Here is a 21,879-nt window from a genome sequence, read left to right as displayed (position 1 = left end):
GTTGAACAGTGTCGCATCGTTACAGTTGTAAAGGCCAATCAAAATGGCTGTCGTATCATACTATAGCTATAATCCTGAACTATATTTCGAGTTTCATATACAGTATACAGTATATATGTGTATGTACCTGTTCATAAAAAGCAAATTGCGGTGAAAGTGTGGTAAATGAATGGAACCATTATTGCCAAGCATCTCAAATATTGATATTCTCTCCATTCTTTTTTTTGGCATTTTCCTTTCTTTGTATTATTATAATACAGCTACAGCAAAAGCTACAGTTTTTCTTGTGAACATCCCAATTATAAGCCAAGTCGCTCCTTTTACTGTGGGCCTTATACTCTGCCTTGTCGGCTTCATTGTCCCTCAGGCTCCTCTAAAACAAATGCATCAGAGGGGAGTAAATACAGTAGGTAAACGAGAGGTAAATAACAACCATTGATCTCCATAGGCAACCATTTTTCAATATAGATTAGCTGTTTCGAGTCGTCATAATTTGGTGCTTCCAGCTCTGATTCCACTATTAGTCGCTAGCAGGGGGGGGAAAAAAACAGTCTCAACATTGAGTTGCAAAAGATAACTAAGTGAGAAACAGACTGTCTAGGGAGCGTTCCAAGGAGCGTCTTGTCAGAAGAACAGCCTAATGGAAGCTGTATAAATTATTAGCGCCGCCGCTATCGGCTCATTTCCGAGGGAACCTGCGTGAAATGAATGCAGGGACATCTCATTACTGTTTATCAAACATCCAGCTGGCAGCTCCGTCCATCAAGAGCAAGGTAATTACGTTGTTGTTTACGCACACCTTCTGCCACGCCTCCAAGGTCAAAACGACGCCAATTCACTGGCTTGCTGTCGACGCAGCAGATGAAGAGTGCGAGTTTTTCACCCCTATGGTTACCAGATTTATTTACGACCATGAAATTTGGTCGGCATGCCTTTCACGAGTAGTAATAACCTTTTGGGCAGGCCTTTGTGAAACTTGTTTGTGGGTCTACTCATGATAAACATGCCTACCAGGTTTGAGAACTTTTATTTAGTGAAACTGGCTCTGGGGACGAATTTTGCCAAAGTGCTGGGGTGCACTACTGAACCAATGGCAAGAGATCAGCACCAAATGTTTCACTTTAATTTGAGAGTCATTGGACAAAATCTCAAGGGCAACGTTCCAAGGTTCAGGTTATCCCTTGAAATGCCCCTCAAGTGGCAGCTTGAAACTAAAAGAGGCTTTTCGGACATGGCTTCTTGTGAATTTTTTTGTGGGTCTACTCATGACAGACATGCCTACCACGTTGCTAAGTGAAACTGACTTCACTGGCTGGATTTTCCAAAGGGGGCCAGTATCCCAAGAAATCCCTTTAAAAACGGTGTCTTCAAACAGAAACGGCATGTGAGTCTACTCATGACAAACATTCCTACTGACACGACGCTACCAAAAATCTGACGAGACGTTATCTGTCAGCAGCCAAGTGTTTGCAACGCTTTGCAAACTTTGAGCGCTCATCGGGGGATCCAAAGCGGTTTTCATTTTCATTTACACCGTGCCAAAATGAGCAAATTACCGACGCCTACTTCACAACCCAGACGTTTAACGGTGCAATTAAATCACAATAGCATGCTTTCCCGTCCGGCAATTAACCTTTTGATAAACCAATAATTATTTAGTGGCTACACCACGACAAACGTTAGGTCCTGGAGGAGCCCCTAGCCTCGCGGTAATGGATGTCTTCTGCTCTATAAAAAAAAAGTTGGAAATGAGCGCCGCCGTTTTAGCGGCTTATGAGCTTAGCTCGGCTGAAACAATGCCAGATGACTTCAGTCCAAAGTAATACGGTAATGTAAGGCTTTATTAATAAAAGACACCTTTACATACTAGCAGGGCCATTTCTAGCTTCATGGAGGCCCGAGGCAAGATTCTGTTTGGGGGCCCCTAGCTTGCCAAACTACAATGAAAAGATTCCTAACCCTTTCGATGGACTCCTAAGAAACCGCAATCAAATACACTTTATGAGCAAAACACACTACAGTTAAAATTAAACATCTTAAATTGACAGTCCGCTTTACGTCAATAAATAAAACAGCTTTTGAGTGTTGAGAATTTTTTTTATTTATTTAAATAAAACACAACAAAACAAACTATTTTAAAGTGCAACAAGGAAAACAAACTAATGTAAAATAATGCTTATTTAACATAAGTCTCACACTTATGGACAGGATCTGCTGGGTTGATGACCATGTAAATATGTAGATGAAGAAGACGACCTTGCTGCATTCTTGTCATGAAGTTCCGAAGTTCCCTATGGCTCAATATCTGGAGCTCAAAAATATTTTCGAATTGCTCCTGGGAAGACAAAGCTCCTTAGGTTATCAAGCAAATAGACTATGAGTGAATATTCCTATTTTTTAAATACAGTAATATTGCAGTAATACTGAATATTAAAATTAGTCTCAAATCATGACGTACAGTCTCTCTTTAAAGCTTGTACCCAATTACAAATGGTCAGTTTTAAGCATTTTCCACCATTTTTACAATATTTACCTATTACAGTTGAACTTGGTGTTGGCCAAGGGAAGGTTAACATCTATAAATAAGTGCCAAATGCCAGCGAGCTGGCTAGCAAAACAAATGAAAAAAAACTTGCTAAAAAAAATAATAAAATAAAATGGAATTTTGCCTCCAAATATCTTTGCCTTACCTTTCTCCTTTGACCGGTTTTCTTCATAAGTTTTCTTTTTCTTCTGTTTCTCCGAGCCGCTGAGAAAACTTTTTTTTTTTTTTTTTTTTTTTTTTTTAATTACGGTGTCACTTTTGTTTACTGCTCTCGCTATCAGGTAGCTTGTCAACCATTCTCAGACAATTCGTGACGTATAGGCTACATCACGAACTGTGTGGCACAAAAACACCCGCCACTGCTTATCATCACAGTTTGTTTTATTTATATCCTATATTTATTTATTTATTTATTTTAACCGCAAAAGGAATGTAATAAACAAATATTAGCGACAGCTAAAGACAGTACACTTTAATCATCCTCAGGTAACACTACACATAGAGCTTGGTGGGGCCCCCTGGTGGCTTGGGGGTCCTAGGCAGCCGCCTACTTGGCCTATAGGAAGAAACTGCTATGTATACTAGGGCTGGGACATTTTAAAAAGACCCCTTTAATTGTCATGTCCACCCAACTTTGGGATGACCGGTATAAGTGAGTTTTAGTTTGTTTCTGCAGGGGATTTCCCTTCAGTCTCCTCTTCAGGAGGTAAGATGCATTCTATTTTGGGTCCAGGTCCAGGAGTTGACCTGGCCAGTCTAAGACCTTCCACTTTTCTCCCCCGATGAAGACCTTTTGCTTTGTGTTGGCAACTTGCTTTGGTTCCTTATCTTAAGAATGCTATTACTCAAGTTGATTGTGACGTAAGAACCAAAACGTCTGTATTGATGCCTGAACAAGAACCTCTCGGTTTTGAATGTTTTTGATGGATGAGGCTTGCTGTTATCAAATGGTGTCGATTTTTTCTGCTCAGGTGCTCGTTTCCATGGCAACCTCAATATATCACAAATGGACCCGAGCCCATATTTCCAACTCGGTCAATCTCGTAACAACTGCCATCGGAGCGCAATTAGTCACTGCAATTACATGGCAAAATGAAGCCGTGCCATGATTGATGGCCGCCGGCTCGTTTGTCACGTGACTGGCGAGCGACAATCGACGGCCAATTCGCGTACCTCGCGGAGAACCTGGCACGTTTATCAGCGGAGACTCCATTACCTTTTCTGCGGGATGGGGAATAGATTCTATCCCAAATGGAGCTGTCTGCCCTCCAGCTTTTCAGATAAAAGTAGCTTGTGAAGGATATCACTAAGTGTTATGATTACATTAATCATAAAAGCCCCTTTCACTCTGTCCGTCATAATTTTCCCCTTTCACCATTCTGTCAGCGGTACCGACGCAGGAGAAATAGTGGGTTGACGCCCCAAATTTCCAAGGAAGCGCGATGGCCCACGATAGCTTCATTTTATACTGTATGTACCGTATATATAGAATGTGACAAAAATATGCATTGCAAATTATTTGACATACTTCCTAGCTACAGCTTACCAGCGTACCATTTGAGGTTTGTGATCCCCATTTTGCAAACCACTAGCTTATAGGCGCTGATAGTGTACCTGATATTTAGCTAATCCCAATCAACACATGTAGCCACACTGCAGTCTTTGTCCTTTTGCACCTCCTTAACTCTGAGCGCTGACATCAAGACACACGACATTTTGATGCGCGCTGGAATCCATAATGATAATAGCGACGGATCAATAGCGAAGCACACTGCGGCGTCGCTGTCACTGCGGGATATTGACATACCGGCGCTCATTTCCTGTGAGCGCACGCCGTTAATGACTAAAAAATGTCATTGCCGCCCGTCAGCTGTCGTCGGAAACGGTGGGAAGGAGGGGACGGCGTACAAATTCCTACAAGGCTTTGGAATTTCTTTGGCTAGATTCGAGAATCAATCATCGTCTAACTTTGACACCATAATCCGCCTAAATGAGATATAAAATGCAAAATAGCTTCATAATTTAGCTGTGTTGGGTGTCTGGTTTCCAATGAACCTCTTTTGGCTGATTTCGCTTGTAGGAATTTGTCAAGGTACAATCGAAATAGCTGCTTCAAAACAAAATGGCCAACTTTTTGTTCAATTACTGCTGCATTTGAGGATGGTCAGAAGTCGGATATAACCGAGTTGGTTTTTCCCGCCTGAAAGTGTTTGAGGCGAACGTAAACAACCAAAATGGCGGATAGTGATAAATTGTTTTTTATTTTGGTCCTCAAAACTTATTTTGACCTCCAGCAAACTTACCTTTTCGCAATTTTGCTTAATTTATTGTTTTAATCTTATTTCATAAGCATTCCATACAGTTTAGTAGTTCACTGTATAATTTCATGCCAGGAGATAGCGGCATACTGTCATGTACATGGTGTTAGGTCAAGTTATGTTGAATATTTATGAATGAAGAAAGCTATCTAGTTTTATACTCGAGTAAATTGTGTTTTCTCATTCACTGTCTGTGTTTCCAAACGGGTCGCCATTGTAGAGTGATGTCACTTGTGCTCCGTCAGTGAAGTCAGAGTCCTTTTTATTTTCCGACTTCGCAAGTGGAATTTTCCAGTTCAAGGGGGCGTTCCCGTACACACTTCCTGGTTTGAACTCGGAAAAGTCCGACTTCCGACCATCCTCGAATGCAGCATTAGTTCATGGATTCTTGAGACTTTTTGTGCATCTCCTTATGACTGACGTCCGTCCAATTTTGTAACAATTGGTGAATCAGGTCTGAGGTTTATATTTTTCAAACTTTCCAGGGACAAATTCAGCCAAAATGGTCGACTTCCTGTTCAATTTAAGTCATGTGTCTTTTGTGTTATGACATGACACGCCCGCCCAATTTAGTGTCAAGTCGTGAAACGGGTGTCTGGGATAACTTTTTATTTTTAAAACTTTCTAAGTGGCACGGAGCAAATTTAGACAAAAGTGGCGCTCCAAACCATAAGTACTGACTTCCTGTTCAATTTAGGGAATGTGTCCTTGACAGTTTTTTTTTTTTTTTTTTTTTTTTTTTAATTATACATGCTGTTATGGTAGACATGTTTGCCCAATTAAATACCTATTGTGGGAAACTGGTGTCTGGGAAAACAAAAACAAAAAAAAGTCAAACTATCTACATGCCAGAGAGCAAATTTGGCCAAATAAGTGGCAGTCCAAACCAAAATGGCTGACTTCCAGTTCAATTTTGGACATGGGTCCTTGAGACCTTCTGCAATGCAAAATGGATGTGACACAGCACAATTTTTTTTTATGGCAATACCTCAGCAATTTCCTTAGTACAAAATCAAACATAGAACATGGAAATTAAAATCATTTCACTTACATGTGCGAAATGGGGTAGGAAGTGGCACAACTTATTTCATTTTTATTGATTGTAAACATTCTCCAATGCATGACAGACGTGGCACACAAAAGTTGTTTTTGTGTTGATGCCTGAGCAAGAATCTTATTGATTTTGAACATTTTTCAAGCCAAGATGGATGTGGCTGAACAAAAAATGTTCTCGTCGATGCCCGAGTGAAAATCTTATTGATTTCGATCGTTCGCCAACCCAAGTTGCTAATGCAACTTCTTCAAAGAAAAATAAAAAAAACTCCCCTTCACTCTCTTTTTTAATTTTCAAATTTGACGACCGTCAGTGGCCAATCATTCCACACTTGCAATGGCCCAGTCCGTCAGTACATGTCCCTGCCGTCTGAACCCGGACCACAAAGGTCTGCACCTTCACCCGCTGCATTAGCATACACTCATTTGTTTTGCATTAATTATGCATTGGTGTCAAGCCACTAATGATGACAAGGTCAAGGAGCACCAGACGGGAGAAGAATGCCGGAATATTCATCCCGTCTCTCACGGCGCAGGAAGCAGTTGCTTGCTCCACCTTCCAGCCTAAGGGACCGTTCGCACGTTGTCTAATCGCTGACATTTTGGCCTGAGATCGCTCGTAAAGAATCTGTTAATTGATTGTGGATTTAATGGCGTCTCCGAGTGAAAGAATGCTTGTCTTCGGCTTTGCCTTTCTCTCAGACGCCCATCTTAAAGCGAGTTTCGTGTTTAGAATTTCACACAAAGATCAGATAATTATCATATAACCAGGGGTGCGCGTAAGTGGTGCGCCGGTGCACATGATCACTACAAATTGAATACAGCATTGTGCATCAGTTCAAGTCTGTCTCTGTCACCAGAATAATGGTAATAACAGTCCCTTTTTGTCCCTTTTCCCCTATTTTAACTATGTATGTTCTCATAATTATTCCCTGTTGTTGACGAGGTTGTTGTGGTGTAAAAGTGGTGCGCAGCAGCACACGACCGTCCTCCCGCCTCGCCGCCACACTCTCATTAGCGCTCGCCATCTGTCCGAGCAGACCTCACACCACTACGTCAACGCTCTGTGCTCTCGCCGCCCTATCACACCTTTTGGACGCAGCGTCGTCCTCCTCGCTCGGAATGACACCTTCATCGTCCGTGTCCTCATCGAGTCGGATCAACCTCACGTCGATTCGTCTTCACGCTGTCTGAACCCGGACAGGTTATGACTAATATTAGGGATGTGCAACTATATTATTAAGGATGATGTGACACACACTGTATCTCAATATCCATTCACAATACTTTATCAAAATAATGATAAAATTCATTACAATTATGATTGTGTGCGATTTATTTCAATATACGATACGATTCAAAGTATGGTGCAATATTTTTTTAGTTATGTAGGTAATTGAATTAAATCGAATTTGATTCATAATGGAAGTACATCATATTGAAGTCAATCATATCACAATTTCTTTTGCATCGTAACTGAAGTGAATCAAATCACAATTTCTTTTGCATCGTAACTGAAGTGAATCGGCTCATAATCGGGGTGAATCGTATCATTAAAGTGAATTGTGCTACATTTTATGCGTTTCATATTTGAAGTTCATTATTTTGTAATTGAAGGGAATTGCATTATAATTTGGGTGATTTGGTTGATATTTATCATGTATTGATTCTGTTCATAAGTAATATAATAAGGAATCATAACAGTAGTGAAGTGAATCTTAATGTACTGCATCACGCTGAGAGTGAACTTAATCATATCCAGTTGGATTCAAAAGTAAATGAATCGTATCGTAACTTAGGTGAATCATCTTGTATCGCATTATTCTTGAAGTGAATCGGACAGTAATTGGAGTCAATCGACTCATAACTAAATTGATTCAAAACATAATTTGAGTCAGTTGGATCATAAGTGGAGTCCATCGGATTTGAATTAGTGTATTGAATTATTGAATTTTGGTGAATCAGAAATCTCTGAATTGATTCGTCTTAATTGATGTGAAATGTATCCAAATTTAAATGAATCGTATGACATTGCATCATAATTAGAGTGAATCTTGTCGCAATTGGACTCAACAGTAACACAATGAAATGAATCGTATGATATTGCATCACAATTAGAGTGAATCTTATCACAGTTGGATACAGCAGTAGCGCAACTGAAGTGTATGTAATTGGAGTGAATTTTATCATAATTGCAGCAAATCATACTATATTGCATCATAATTGGCGCGAACGGCATGGTGTCATACGTTACTCTCGTACACTCATAGTAAAATTGTCCAGACTGTGACATTTCCATCCCATCAGTTTTTTTTTTTTCCTCCGTGGAGCACGCTGAAGAAGTCAGTCCCGGGCTCAGTCCGACGCTCCGGTGTCTTGTCGCGCTCGTAATTCCCCGGAGAAATTGGAGCTGACAATCTTCCGCCGGCCAGACATGAAATCCTGTTGATCCGTCAGGACATGTCTCGGCCTCTCAGCTCCCCCCGCGGGCAGAGCGAGAGTCATCCACAACACGGTGACACAGACACGACGCCAAAGACAAAGCCGCCGACTCGAGGATTCCTGGGAGGTTTACTCCACTGTAAAGCTCTTCAAGTCCCCGCTGACGCTTAGATTAAAAGTTTGACTGACACCAATCGAGTTTTGTGTCTGGATACTTCAATTTCAATTTATCTGGCCACTCACCAGACAAAATGAGGTACAACTACAGCAATTCTATGACAGTTAACATAACCCTTGCATGACCCTAGTCATGACAGTAAGCATAAGCCTTGCATGACAATAAATATAACACTTGCATGACCCTAGTCATGACAGTAAGGATAACCCTTGCATTACCCTAGTCATGACAGTAAGGATAACCCTTGCATTACCCTAGTCATGACAGTAAACATAACCCTTGCATGACCCTAGTCATGAAAGTAAGGATAACCCTTGCATTACCCTAGCCATGACAGTAAAAATAACCCTTTCATGACCCTAGTCATGACAGTAAGCATAACCCTTGCATGACCCTAGTCATGACAGTAAGCATAACCCTTGCATGACCCTATTCATGAGAGTAAACATAACCCTTGCAAGACCCTAGTCATGACAGCAGGAGAGTAAATAACATTGTAATCAGAGAGAGTCGTACTGGAATCGAAGTGAAACGTCTTAGTTGGAATGATAAATTATATTGGAAGTTGGAAAGAGTCATATGACATCACAATTGGATTGAATCATTTTATTGTAATTGGAATGAATTGTATCAAATTAAAAATTGTGTTGGATCAAATCATAATAATCTGAATGGTATTGTATTGAGTGAATTGCATCCTATTATGTCATAGAATTGTATTACGGTGCAATATGATTTACCATTCACTTGACAATGTGATTCATTCACTCCAATTACGATGCCATTAACTTTAATTATGATGTGATTCACTTCAATTTCCATTACTAATACTCCATTTACGATACGTTCCATTCACTAATACTTAAAAATGATGGTACTTAAATAACCACTTGAACGTCATGTACTTTGATGTTTTATAGTATCATGCCCTATTTATCTGGCATACAGGAGGCGACATGACTTCGAATCAAAACAAGGTGACAGTCGTGGAGGTGATGGGCGTGATGATTGCAGACCGAGCAACAAACAGCAGGCGGCTGACAAAACACGACAAATACCTTGTACCATGCGACCTTTTCACGCGTTCACCTTTAAGAGCGCCGCTCTTCTTTCTGCCACGCAAATAAATAGCAAACATTGTACAAAATAGCCTTCACAGCTTGCGACGCGGCATGCGGTGGGGGGGCTCCGCCGTGAGACCTTTTATGTTTGTAACGTAACCCCGAAGGCCGCGTTGTTGAATGTCTGTAAATGTCAGCGGCGGTGACTCCAAAGTGAGGCTTTAAAAAGCGCGCTGGCGCACTACAGATCACACATGGCAAGCAGATACAGGCGGCGAGCGCGAGAAGCGAATGTTTGTATTTTGCGCTTTCTTGTTAAAAGCTGCCCGCAATGGCTTTGCAATTCAAATCAATTCAAAATTGTATTTCATTCTTTAGAAGAAAAAAGAAATGAACGGGGACAGAAAGAAGTAAAACGATCAACGCAAAATAAATGACAGCAAACAGTCAAGACGTTATCAAAAAAAACTTTAATATGACAAAAGCTTTGATCATTCACATCATCCTTCTATTTCATCAGATTTCGTCATGTTTCATTGTAATTTCATACACCGGCAGCCCATTGAAAATACATATAATGCTGCCATCTGCTGGCATAGTTAGTGAGTGGTTTTGATTCCACAACCTATTGACCAGGCAGCGCTGCACTTAGATATTGCACTGCCCATTGATTTAAAAAAAATCAACAACAACAACAACAACAAAAAAAAAACGTAGTTGATGTCATTTAACGTTTATGGCGGCATACGTCGTGATTTTGCAAATTGTTATTCAACGTTTTTGGCGGTCAAAAAGTGAAACAAAATAATTCACTAGCATGACTTTGTGCTAAATATTTTTCCAGTAATTGTGCTTTTATATATTATTTTTGAAAAATACAAATCATAGATGCTTTTCCACCAACAAGCCCAGGATCTTTGGGTTCTGGGTAAAGGGAGTTCTTGGTTGTAAAAGTTCAGCAGGGAATTTATGATTTGTGTTTCCACAGCGTCTTTGAGTTCTTGGTAATTAATTCAAATGAGTTTGATGAGCCCAGCTGATGTAAAAACACACCCCCAAATATGACCAACCAATCAGCCTTGGTCAGTACAGCCCGCCCCCTAAAAGTTCCTGCCTGGTTTAGCAAGACCCTGCTCCCGAGATAGTACTTGGATGTCCCCGGGGAATTTAATTACCCTGGAAATTGTTGTTGGTGAATTTTACCAAGGTAAACTGATAAGTTCTCCAAAAGTTTGAGCGCTGGAAAAACCCCTAATCTGAGATGAATTGGTTTTATAGCTTTATAGCTAGCTAGACTGAAAATCTGACAGGTTATCAAAGTATCATTGGAATGATCTTAACCCATATCCCACTGAGGGTTGAACGTTTGCGACGCTAGCGAATGTTGATTTCACGTCAGGGTTCATTCAAGGTTGCAACATTTCCTTAAATGTTCTCGAAACAGTCTCATTGGTCTTTCTCGCCACAAGGAAATTTCGAAATGCTGCGACCTTGAATGAAAAACCAACAATTTCAGACCTGTTTGGTTCCTAGACTAGACTATGTGCAATTACTGGAGAAATTGCGTGGGAATGCTGAAAGCAATTTGGGAGATAGATTATAAAATTATAACCTCCTGGTTACTGGACAATGCGCTTTACCAACTGTGCCACCGAGCAGTATCAGACACCTGGTAATGATGATAAGTTATATATATTAAAGTGATATGACTGTCCCATTGAAAATGAATGGGGAAAAGTTTATATTAAATGTTAAATTGTGTAAATACTGTAAGTAATGTGGAATCAGACGATATATATAACCCGGGAGGTGTGAATTTCTGAAGCTAGTTGAAATTTGAACAATGTCAATTGGAAGTATTATGTGGGAGAATGTTTGGCGGCAAAAAAAGTGTGGAGAATAAATCACAATAACATATGTGGGAATGCTTTAGCATTCCCCACAATAAACGTGACCTGTTTGAAAATTAACCAAATTGACGGCTCTACATTTTATATACGGGAAAAACCTGGTGCTCCCCCATACTGTAGTATCCGGAGTACATAAGGCAAAGAGCTCCTGCGTGTGCTTTGGTGTGTTGTTCATTTGTGTATACTTGAGTGTGTTGCTGAGTGTGTGTGTTTTTGCTGCGCTGTCCATTGTGATTGCCTGAGGATTTGGAAAGCATGCACCTCTCCTCCACTCTGCTGCCATTAATAATGCACACCGGCTTTTACTGGATTCTTACAAGATAGACGAGTGCTACCTTTCGTTCTTTATTTCTTTTTTTTTTTTTTCTTTTTTTTTTTCCCCTATTTCGACCATCTCTCCATCTCTATCTACTGCAGACGTGCAGGAAAGTAACAAAAGTCTTCATTTGGGCCCAGTTGCAGATGTTTTTTTTTTTCCTTTCTCTGAGAGGCAAGAAAAGATATTTGTGAATTGTTCTGTTTCCATCCCCGTTGGCTTGACAGAACCAGCTTTTTGTGAACAAATGTTTTCGTCAAAAGGTAGAAGGGTTTTTTTTGTGTGTTTTTTTTTTTCTATGACATGGTTTGGAAAGATGATTGAGCATATCTTTGTGTACAAAGGACTTTGATCTGGATTTATTTTTGTAAATATGTTTTTGTTGCGAATTCTTGCTTTTTTTTAATTTATTTTTTTTAGAGCAAATGAGTTTGATTTGGATTTATTTTTACAAATCCTTGGAGATTAGCTTCTTGCTGTTGTTTGAATTGAAAGGTTGTGACTTTGTGTTTTTGTTCCCATTCTCATGATTCGGGTCATGCAAGGGTTATGTTTGCTGTCATGACTAACTAGGGTCATGCAAGGGTTATGTTTGGGTCATGACCATGTGGTCAAGTGTCTGTTTTGAACTGATGTAACCAGCATCTAGTTTCAAATGGTAAGACGCTATGTGATGTCAGGAGCTATGTGATGTCAAGAATCTTTAATCTCGTTATCTGGTCAACAGCCAATCAGATAATTCCGTGTCAGTCCTGTTACCCACATGTCTAGCCACAACCAATCAGATCGATTCACTGTCTATGGGGTATATACCATCATCAGTTTATTTTTGGTCCAGGTTACGAACGCGCAACCCAGGGGCACAAAGTCGGAAGCACAAGTATTTTTGCCGCAGCACACACATCGCAAACCGAACTGGAAACAAACTGATGTGCAAAAACAGTCCCGCCTCTTCCGTGGCATATACCCCATATAAGCCTGTCTGAGGAGGGTGCATTTTTGTCGGATTATTACCTCTGTTCCTCTGTGCACCTCCACAGCCCAAGTTAGCTTAGCGTCCACTGATTCTTGATATATTCTCGTTGTTTCTGGTCTAGTCAAGATAGATCCACGCCTCTTGATGTTATACGAAAATCTTCTTTGTGTCTGCGTTTTTGGGATCCATTTTTTTTTGTTTTTTTTTATTGATGTATTTTCACAAGTTGTACCTTTGCATTCAGACTGATGGGGTTTTGCGTCTTGTTGTATTCCCATTTCCGTTGGCTTGAGTGAAGTAGCTTTTTGTGAACAAATGACTTTGGTTTGGAATGATTTACAACTCGTACCTTTGGAGTTAAGGTGTGTGCTGTAAGTCATTCTAGTTTTATAGGTTGCTGTTTTGAATTTTCATTTGCATATATTTTCGCAAATGGTCCAGTTGGAGACGTAGTTTATGCGTTTGGTGGTTTAATCTGATTTGGTTTTCACTTCTTCACCTTTATCCACTGGCTTAATAGAGATGGCTTTTTGTGAACAATGGACTGGTTTTGGATCCATATTTACATGTTGTACCTTTGGAGATTACATTTGAACTGTTAACTGGTTTTTAGTTTGATAAATTGCCACTTTTGTTTTTGTTGTCATTGACTTGACAAGACCAGCATTCTTGTGAGCAAAAAAACTTGGAAATGTTGTTTGCGCTATTACGTCTTTTAGTTTGATAAATTTTTACCCAATTTTATTCCCATTTTTTATCGTCATAATAGAACAATCCAGCTTTTTGTAAACCAAGGACTTTGTTTTGGGTCCAATATATCTTAGGTGATGTACTGTAGTCGGTGTTTTTACTGTGTTAGGTTGCTACTCTTGTTTTTGTTCCAATTCCCGTTGTCTTAATAGAAGCAGCTTTTTGTCAACAAAGAGTTTAATCTTGTGCGACTGCTGCAGTGCATTCAGGTCAGTAAACATTACCTGTGCAGTTAGTACAAATTTATTATGGCCACACTTTGACCATGAGGGGAAAAAATGATTGTGGTCAGACTGGAAGGTCCTGCTGTATTTTGTAAATATGTATAAAACATAATAATTCAATGAAGGCCGCGGTGCCGCGTTTATAGCAAACAAACAAGCTTTTGTTTATTATTCATCAGCGGTCGTCACGGCGACATGACTCCACCTTTGGCTCATTTCCACAACTATTTCCGAGCGGACTGTAAAATGAATATTCATGCCCTACCATATTTATTTTTTTTTCAACCGTTTGCAAGTCGGAATGGTAATAAGCGACAAAGGGCGGCTTTAGAAAAAACACAATGAATGCAAAATAACTGCTCAGTGCTTCTAATGAGACACGTTTTAATAAGCAGGTATGTCCGACAAGCTCGCGGTTTGTAAACATGGACGCTCCGATTGCGGCACGACACGCGCCGGCGGGCGGAAATTAAAATAAAAACAGCTCATCAATGTTTGATGTGGGGGAGAAAAGAGCTTAAAGTAACCCCGGATGTTCACTGAATGTTGTTTTTACACTTTTTTTTTTTTTCTGAAACATTTGAAATGAAAAGTCACCTTGAGCTGAGAGCATCTGTGTTGTATCCATCCATCCATCCATTTTCTTGACCGCTGATTCCTCACAAGGGTCGCGGGGGCTGCTGGCGCCTATCTCAGCTGGCTCTGGGCAGTACATCTGTGTTGTATACAAAGTAAATCAAGTCAAACAAGCTGCTTAGCCAAGCAAAGACAAGTTAATCACTGTATAATTAAGCTCAAATAAATACTCACTGACCCAACAGAAGGATACAAATGATGATTTAAGTCACTTTTTAACATTGTAAACTGTCACACAAGCGTTAAGACAAGTCACAGTCACTGCGTTATGAAGACAGAATAAAACTAAATAAAGTGAAACTGCATTTTACTAATATTTGTATTATAGATTTTCTATGAATCAATCAACAACTTGTTCAATTGGAAACTGATAAATGAACCTTTTTTTTTGCTTTTTCTTTAATACTAATAAGAATTAATTATTAAATATTGATTAATTTTATAATAATCCATAATTATTTGAAGTATTAATAGTATACAGTATTACTATACAGTTAAAAGGAGGGTAAAACATTGAGTCATAGATTTGTGTTGAGATAATTTTTCTCCCACAATGTGGCATTAGTGTTTCATGTTGGGCATTGGTGACAGCAACAGTACATTTTCATTTCAAATTAAGACTTGTTTAATGAAGCAACTCGCGGACTCTTGTCTTTTGAAAATTAAAACTAGACCCCAGTGCCCGCAATTCTGTTTATTATTATTATTGCAAAGTTATTTTACAGTGACATTTTTGCACAACATTGTATATGCCTTTATATTTTTTGATGCGCATCGTCATTGGAATGCAGCTTTCCAGCAAACGAGCCAGAAATAAAACCGATGATGTTACACAAGCTATCTTCTGGAGTTGCTTAACTCATTCACTGCCACCCCAGTTAAAATGGATTTTTGACGTCTATAGCCGTCAATGGCACTGAATGAGTTAATAAAATACGTCGTTTTATGTTTCCTGTCGAGGGAATACGAAAGTAAATTAGCTGCATGCTAACTTGAGTGCATTTACACAGGTGCTGTACCAGGGTTCACCACTGCCCCTTTCAAATAAACAATAAAATGAAATGAAAAAATATGCATCATGTCTAAAGATCTTGGAGTCACTCCAAGTGCCAAGACAGGCTTAAGCGTGGCTCTTGGCTCTCAAAGGAGTCTGGGAGTGGCCGTGCAGACCTCTGTTGAGCGCTATAGCAAACTTGCTTGGTGCTAAACGGCAACTTACCAACTGCGTTCTGCTCTCGAAGCAGGGAAGAGCTTGTGGTGGGGCTTTAGTTAGTTCTCTTATTTCCCTCTTTCCCATACCACCTCACATCCGTAGGAATAAAACAGTGAGTCATTGCAACATGGAATTGATTGACAGTCAAAGCTTTGCCATGTTCAAATGCTTAAACACCCGAGCTAATGTGTTACATTAGCCCTATACAAAATGACGCCAAGTGACTTAAGAGTCACACATTGGACGTGACAGGCGCATCCTTCAATGAATGTACCGACACGGTCCTCCATTGTTGGCGGTCCGTGCGATCCGACGGGATTTGCCGGCTAATGACGGCCTCGGTTCCGCCAATTTTCCGCGCCGTGACTCATTGTTGGGCATCGGGCCATCATTGTGGCGTCGCGGGAAGAGTCAAGACGCTAAGCCGCTTTTCCCCCCGCATTCAGGGCCCACGCGAAAAAAAAAGAAAAAAAGAAAAGATGAGCAAATCTGCGCCCGTAACGGCTCTAAGAGGCTCGCTTCCCGCCTGCGTGACTCTCGGAGCGGAATGTTCCGGGAGAACGCGCTGATGTCATCCGGCGTCCTTTCACACAGCATCTCCTGGAACATTTTCTCACCTTGCTTCAGTTTCGGCATGGGCGGTCAGCAGCACCTCGTGAAAGGAACAGCGACAATGGCACTTCAAGCTTGTGTTGAGTCTCACTGGCTGACGTACAAATGCAGAAAAAAAAAAACAGTGTGCACTGCTTCCATGCTGTACTGTTGCTCTTTTTTGATGCCACCAATACTCCGTTTTTTTTGTTTGTTTATGGCAATAGCCACATTGATATTGTGATTCACTCAAGGGAGTTCTCCACAATATCAATCTGGGACTTCGCCACGGTGATTTGCTCGGGAAAGGTGGGACATTCTGTACAATACTTTGAGCTGATTGGACGATACGGCATTGTGCACGTTTGTTTTGACCAATCAGGGCCACGGATTAAAATGTCGACTTGTTCTCGTCTAAAGGGTAGAAGAAAAAAAAGCACAAATACCTTACCAGCTAAAAATGCACAAAGCGCCTCTCGCTGTTCAACATTCAACAAGGAAACGGTGAGTAATTCTGACTTCCTGGTTTCGTCACAGCATGCCCTGCCCTACACACAATGTCGCTCTGTGATTGGTCGTGGTTCGGATCGGTGTAAATCAACAGGCTCAGTACAAGATGTATTCGCGGGAGTTTGTGAACTCACAAATACCGCGAGAATTAATTTTGCAGAGCAAGGTTAGCTTGCCGAGACCAGGAAATAAACCAGCAAGTAGCAACTTTTCGAATTAAAACCAGAAACACGACACACTATATTTGCAAAATCGCGGTCTTTTGCTTACAAAAAGCTGCTCAATGCTAGTTCCAAAACAACACATTTTAAACCTTTTGATTACAAGCTCATAGCAATTATCCAGTCAGCGGTCATTTGTTCACAGAAAATAAATTTAATAAATTTAACGTGAATTGGAAAGAAGACAGGAAGTACTGTAAGTAGCTTTCAACCAAACCCAGTTTCAGCACAAAGTACATCTCTGAAAATGTGTACAAAAAAAATATTGTAGATTAATTTCAAGTCCTTTGGTGACAAAAAGCTGGTCTCGACATCTTCCTGGTCCAAGTGTGGCATTTTGAGCCTTAAAGGTAGCCCTGTGCTCTTCATGATGAAGAAGCGGTGCTTGTCACGGCGATGTATAGCGTTAGCCTTTGGCTATCATCTATTGGGCATTAAACTGTGAAAAGGACATTTAGTTTTTCAATACATTCCTCAAGTCTGCCCTTTAGTCTAATTTATTTCTCCGAGGCGGCAGAAAGTCTCCGTTGAGTGGCCCACAATTCTTCTGCCTCTCTCTCTTGCCTTTGCGAGCACAGGACTTTATTTGGATCTATTTTACACTTCTTTGGACATATATAGTTTGTGCTGTTACTGTTTTTAGTGAGGAGGAATTATACAGTAGTTCTGTAGGTTGCTTTGGCTAATTGGGCCCAAATAGACAATTTAGATTAAATAGCTTTCTTTTTGGTAATTAGTAACTAAATACCCTCCCCCTTATAGACACGTGATCCTCACTGTAGTTGAATAAATAATTGTGCACTTTACAGAAAATATGGCAGCTTACAGTGGCTAATTGCCTCAAGGCCTCACCCCCAATAAACATACTGGTCCTGCTTGTAGTTGAGTTTCCAGGTTTTCTCTCCAGCTGAGTAAATAAACACCTACTATAGATGAAATACAACAGCTTGCTTTGACTACAGTTCTTTTCCCACCTCTTTGTTTACTGGTGTTAGGTGTTTAAAAAGGTTATTATTGGATTTATTTGAGGCGGCTTCGAGAGATGTTTCATCCGGCGGTGTGCAACGGGTTTAAAGTGTGAATGTCAGCGAGCATTAACAACCTCCTGTTAATTAAAGTGTAATCGTGTCGCTGTCGGGCCGGAGCCTCCTATAAATTTGTGCCGCGCCTCCAAACACAAGGTGATAATAAAAAGCCTTACAGGATACGACGTGCTGGCGAAGGAAGTTCATTTGGATATAGTGATAATGATGATGTCATCGCCACTGTTGTGTGCATCCAAAAAAAGACCAATCCTCGAATAAATTCCATATTCTGCAGACAAACTCTTAAATACTCTCTCAGACACTGACTTGTGGTCACTCTACAATGTTTTGACCATTCGTATTTAAACGCCTCTCTGCTAATAAATACCAAATTGTCAAGATGGTGTCTTTCACTAAGATTAGCGTCAAGTAGATGCTAACGTCTTTGCTTTCCTTGTGGTGTGCTTCCATTTTAATTTAAATGCCTTACTGTGAAGATGGCAGCTTTAGCTTTAACAATTTGCATTACAGTAGACTCCCCATATGATATGTGTCCATGTTTAAAGAACTCCAACCTACTTTGTTTTAAAAGCACTGCACCTTTCATGATGATTAGCATACAGTAAACTGATGTGTGATCGCTTCACAAAGTTGTGTAACATTAAATTTTAAAGGCCTACACATAAGTAAAAGCCTTATTTTGGAGATGCTGTCTCCACAGTTAATGTTCCGGTGGACTCAGACGTGGTCACTCCAGATTGTGTGTCCATTTTTAAAGGCCTTGCCCCAAATAAATACCAGGAGCCAAACCTTATTTGGGGGATTGTAACTGTACAAAGTACATAGACGCATACACCATTGTGGCGTCTGCGCTAAGTGTCCTAAAAGATGCTGTCTCCACAATAAGACATTTATTAAGTGATATGTTGAACGTTGTGAGGAGTCCAATATTAACTCATTTGCTCCCAATAACGTGTAAATACGTTTTTTAAACATTTTAAGTATCCCAAAGACGTATTTATACGTTTTTTTGTTTGTTTTTGTTTTTTTTATGCTAGAGCATAGAGAAGGCTTTGATGCATCCTCTCAACAGCAAATATCGGTTGCAGAAATGGTAGTTATTACAAACGGCCAGCAGGTGGCAGCAGAGTATAACAGATCAAACAGGACCATGTTGCAACAAGCTGTTTTCCCCACAGTTTTAAACAGATTTGCGAATAATGATGACTTAGCTATATTCTAATGCTAATTGCTGCAAAACAGAATTAGACATGTTTTCCTGATGAAAGAAGAAACTAATCTTTCTTTTAGTGGGTTCCATGTTTTTATAGCAATAGAACACAATATTTTGCAAAATCAGTCAAAATCAGCCAGGAATGAAGGGGATTGCATCAGTGAAAATGGCTGGAAGTGAATGAGTTAAAGGCCTGGCCCCTAATAAAAATAATTTCATATTGACGATTAGTATTCTAGTCATCTGGGATGCGTCCATGCGCAAAACCTTTTACTTACTTGTTCCACCCAATCTGCATCAGACCTAATACAGACCTGCGCCTCTCTTCATTTGATTAAATAAATGCCCCAAAAATTCTACTAAATGAAGTGTGTCCATATTTAAATGCCTTATAGAGTAATTATTTATTCCACACGATCTGTCTCAGACCTAATAGAGACTTGAGTCTCTCTAGTTGAGTACATAAACACCCCACAAGCATTACATATTGAAATGTGTTCATGTTTAAAGGCCTCTCCCCAAATAAATGCCTTGTGTAGATGATTATGTGACAGTTCTTTTTTTCATCCAATGTGCCTCAGACCTAATAGAGACCTGATCCTCCCTTCAGTTGCGTGAATAAATTCCCCACACCCATTATGTGATGACTTGTGTCCAGATTTAAAGGCCTCCCCCCAATAAAATCCTCAGTCAGTTGACTTAATAAATGCCCTGAAACCGCCACATACCCAAATGTGTCAGTGTTCACATGGCCCCCCCTCCAATAAACGCCTTGTTGTGATCTACCGCAGACCCAATAGTGGACTGGCCCTTCCTTCAGTTGTGTAAATAAACGCCTCACAACCGCCGCATGGTTAAATTAGCTTCAAGCTACAGGCGAGCTAAATCCGACAACAACATGTTTGTTTGATTCCCAAAGGAGGGAGGAGGAGTGAATCATGGCGGGGGGTGGGGGGGGGGCACAGAGAGATCTGCCCTGTCAGGCCCATTGGATGTCCACTAAGTGTCTCGTAGCCACTGGCCGGTCGACGCGCCTCATCAAAGATTCATGCGCAGATGTACGGGATATTGTGCCGCCAGTCCAGCGGCGTCCGGGAAAAGGCAGCCCAACATCTGCTGTCTGCTCCACTACTCTTCTTCTTCTTCTTCTTCTTCTTCTTCTTCTTGGTGAAGGTAGTGTGCTTGCCATCTTGGTTATGTTCATGTCAGGGTTGTGGGTTCAAGGCCCGGATTGTTATTGATCTCATGGGTTTTAATTATAATCAAGTTGGTTTCAATGTGGTCAATGTGGTCAGTGGCTTTCATTGATATTTGAGCCATGTTGTCCTGAGTGGGTACGGCGTTTGCCTCGCAGTTCGGAGGTTACGGGTTCCAAGTAAAACGTAAACAGCTTGAGAATTTTACATAGCTAATGCATTTTCTACTCTGTTGTTGTTCCATTTACCGTATTGCACTGAGCAGCCAGGACAGAGACGCGCGTACCACTTTCTCATGTTGTTCCAATTTCCGTCTCTATGGCTATCATCACCCGGAGGAGCGTGCTGGCGTTCACTCCCCCGGGGTGTCAGTGTGCCGTCTCATTGTGTCTTTCAGCTTTCATTTTCTGGTGAAAAGCCAGCAGTCCGCCATCCCTCTCCAGGCGTGTAGGCAGGAGATAAAGCTTTGTCATGTTGTCTGCCGCCTGCAGACATTTTTTTTTCCCTTTTGACCAGGACGTGACCTTGACTCTCTAAAGTGCTTTTAAGTGCTTTTCTTTTTTTCTTTTTTTTTCCTCGAGAGACTGAAGTAAAGATCCCTTGCGGACTTTTACTGCATTCGCTCATGCTGTCCTTTAGAAGGCCACGGGAGCAGCTCTTAATGGACCTTTTTGTTAAGCCACGCCCCTCCAAGCACAGGCTGACCAATCACAACGCAATACAGAGGCCCAACAGTTTTAATTTCATGATATATTTTACAGTTTTACAAATTGTTGTTACTTTTTTAGGTGGTCCTAGATGGTCCTAGACTAGGAACATATTAGACCTGTACTAGACTTAGGCTGATTTTAGTGTTGACCTAGACTTATCCAAGGGTAGGGGGCATACTAGATCAGGATGGGTGCAGTACTAGAGCTATGCAAGAACTATGTTGACCAGACTAGACCTGGACTACAACTAGACTGATCCTAGTCTTTAGCCATATTAGACTTGGACTATTACTGGACTGGCTAGTTGACATGGCTAGACCAGAACTGGACCTAGGGAAGTCCTAGACTACAACCATACAAGACCAAGCTTAACCATGCTAGACTGGACCTGGTCTTGTCCTGGACTACAGCCATACTAAACCTGGACTAGTCCTAGACTGGAATGAGGGTGGATGAAGACTGGTCCTAGATGATGGTCATACTATACCTGGTTGAGAGCTAGACTAGAGCCATCCTTGATTTGACTCGACCCATACTAGTGGCAGGGGAAGGCTACTTCCTGGTTTACTGAGGGTGAGGTCAGTCGATATAACCATACCATTTTTTTTTATGCAAGGGGATAATAATGTCATTGTAACTTAAAAATCCGTTCATGAATTACCATAACAAAATGAAAACTCCATATTTATTTATATTATTTTGAACATGCGCAAGTTGGCAAACCAATTCCTGGTCCAGTGGACTTGGCGCCTCGTTTACTCCCTGAAGGC

At 40.7% G+C, this 21,879-nt stretch overlaps 1 protein-coding gene across 7 annotated transcripts in view; it reads left to right on the top strand.

Annotated features, from left to right (window-relative positions):
* mgat4c (mgat4 family member C) overlaps positions 1 to 21,879 on the top strand; it is a 97,318-nt gene that overhangs the window by 64,870 nt on the left and 10,569 nt on the right. Inside the window, exon 1 of one of the 7 annotated variants that reach the window (XM_077517205.1) lies at positions 16,699 to 16,717. The exons of 5 other annotated variants lie outside the window; for them this stretch is intronic. The gene's annotated coding sequence lies outside the window, so the exon portion shown is untranslated. Of the gene's footprint in view, positions 1 to 16,698; positions 16,718 to 20,350; positions 20,377 to 21,879 lie in introns of those variants that run through there. One more of the 7 variants, XM_077517201.1, reaches the window with a different exon arrangement.

Source organism: Festucalex cinctus, chromosome 3, assembly GCF_051991245.1.
Source record: "Festucalex cinctus isolate MCC-2025b chromosome 3, RoL_Fcin_1.0, whole genome shotgun sequence".
Lineage (NCBI taxonomy): Eukaryota > Metazoa > Chordata > Actinopteri > Syngnathiformes > Syngnathidae > Festucalex > Festucalex cinctus.
This window is presented reverse-complemented; position numbering and strand designations above follow the sequence as displayed.